Source organism: Berghia stephanieae, chromosome 3, assembly GCF_034508935.2.
Source record: "Berghia stephanieae isolate SIO BIC M18660-M18661 chromosome 3, UCSD_Bste_1.3, whole genome shotgun sequence".
In the NCBI taxonomy this organism is placed as follows: Eukaryota; Metazoa; Mollusca; class Gastropoda; order Nudibranchia; family Aeolidiidae; genus Berghia; species Berghia stephanieae.
This window is the reverse complement of record NC_088362.1, coordinates 83,994,591-83,997,090: the sequence shown is the minus strand read 5'-3', so window position 1 is coordinate 83,997,090 and position 2,500 is coordinate 83,994,591. Positions and strand designations below refer to the sequence as shown.

At 38.0% G+C, this 2,500-nt stretch overlaps 1 protein-coding gene across 1 annotated transcript in view; it reads right to left on the bottom strand.

The window, feature by feature from the left end:
• LOC144968647 (uncharacterized) overlaps nucleotides 1–2,500 on the bottom strand; it is an 18,801-nt gene that overhangs the window by 15,187 nt on the left and 1,114 nt on the right. The window lies entirely within an intron of this gene.

Below are 2,500 nucleotides of genomic sequence, written 5' to 3'. Positions count from 1 at the left end.
AATGTTCACATTTGTAAAATTCAAATATAACATTCGTTGATCTGTCCTCCATTCAATCTATCAATTCAGTCATTTGCTATTGTCTGACATTCTCTATTTACCGGTCTTTCCTTTGAAAAAGGAGTCAAGCCTATCTGTAACCAATTACTGTATTGAGCTTCTTTACAATTGCCTTTGTAAATGAGACCGATCGGCAGGACATCGGTATGAAGACGTTCAGAATAGAACAACTTGAATACAATATATTGAGCGAAACACCTTGAATAAAATGTATTGAGCGAAACACCTTGAAAACAATATATTGAACATTATAAATCATGCGGACAGTTATAAGAGAAGACACAAGAATCAATTTGTGCCACTATGTGGTCTTGTGGTACGACGCTCTTGACGCTTTTGACCAGAAGGGTACGAGCCGCAGTTTGAGCGGCACATATCTGACTCTTTGGAAAAGGCTCTTAACTTACATTCTCTCACCGCAGTCTGGTGTAAAATGAGCATCTGTCCGGTAACAGCATTGCCTGTCGGAAAAAGGTGATATCGCCTAACAGACGTCATTTCTCCTCCTACGTGTTAAGTGATTCTGTTGGCAAAGTACCTATTGCAAAGAGTTTTGCGCACGTTTAGAGGATTTTGCGCTCAAATCAACAATCTATTAAACCACTGATTAAAATCCGAAAAGGGGAAAAGGATAAACAAACAAACAAAAAACAACAACAAAAGAAAAACAACAGAAAATAATAACACAAAAACAACAAAAAAACCCCCCCCCAAAAAAACCCCAACAAAAAACAAAAAAAACAAAAACAGAAACAAAACAAAAAAACTCCCCCCCAAAAAAAAAAACAAAAAAAAAAAACAACAACAACAAACAAACAAGAGAAAATACAACAACAAAATACAAACAAAAACAATAACAACACATTTTCAAAGTCATACTCAATGTGCACAAATGAATACAGGTGGAGTATACTCTAGTGCACATATTATTAGATTCAGTTGACACGACGTGCACTTATTTACAGGTCTAATAACCCAATTCCTTATGGGCTCATTGTTTTAATGGACACTTTAAGAAATGACGCAAAATACTGTTCATCACAAATGTTAAACTAGGCCCATAAGTGGGTTCGGATGTCAGACCTGCATATATATGTACACGTCGGTTAGACAGCTAAGTAAACAACAATAATTATCAGATAGGTCATCAGACTACCCTGCCTCGGTGTTTGGGTGGAAGAAAAAATTAGGGTATTGGCCCTTCAGAACCAGAAGGCCAATGGAGCCCGACCAATCACTTTGGACCCTCTGGACTCTCTGCCAGATCTAACAGACCCAGCAACTCAAACACAAATGGGTAGACCGCAGGGTCAGAAACAAATCTTAATCTCATCCGGGGTTGATCTTAATCCCTTTGCGTGTGAAGCGAATGCTCCACCAACAGATATCGGGAGTACAGTAGATAATATCACAGTATAAACCGGAAGGTCAACAAATGGGAGAATACGTTGCGAGTAGTTGCTATGGGATTTTTTTTTAATGGATTCATTCATAGTCTATATAGAAGGAATAAACTGAGCATATCTACCCCCCCCCTCTCTCCCCCCCTCTCTCTCTCTCTTTTTCCTCACTCCCTCCATCTTCCCCACTCAGTCCTCCCCCCCCTTCTCTCTTTCTGGTCTTGATAAATAACCCATCTCCTCAAAACGCTTTTATGTTGGGATATATATATATATATATATATATATATATATATATATATATATATATATATATATATATATAATAGTTTCTTAGGGAGCTCAAGGGGAAAACTCTATCTCTGTGAATCTGGAGCATTTTGGGTAATCTCAGCATTGTTGTAGTTTTATTTTCATAGTTACAAGACTTGACTTTTTACCAAAGGAAACAATTGTCACAAAACTAGAGACTTTGTCCAACATTAAAAAAGCAAAGTTACACCAGGTCACAGTCGGTATATTATATAAAATAAAAAGAATGAAATTCCCTTCAGTCATCTCCAATGAGAAATTTAAGGTCTACCTCAAGGGGAAACTGGATAGAATAACCCAGATGTAGAGTGAGCTAGGGCAAGATGGCTTGCTCAAAGACACACTCGCGGTGGGTAGTAGAACACATTACTTTTCTGGTACGTACCACAGCATTACCGCTGAGCCATGCTGTCCATGAATTTAAAGGTGGTCAACAATCCCCCCCCCCCTTCCCTCCCTCATTCTGAACAAAAGCTGTGTCGCTTTCGAGAGCTAATTATCTCGGCACAAGCCAAATTATAATTTCTGGTGCATTGGAGGATTGTTGGATGCTAAGTAATTTTGTATAATGGGGATCACAACAATTAAAACAATAATAGTAATCCTCTCTACTACAACTACTATTACTACTACTACTACTACTACTACTACTACTACTACTACTACTACTACTACTACTACTACTACTACTACTACTACTACTACTCCTACTACTACTACTACTACAC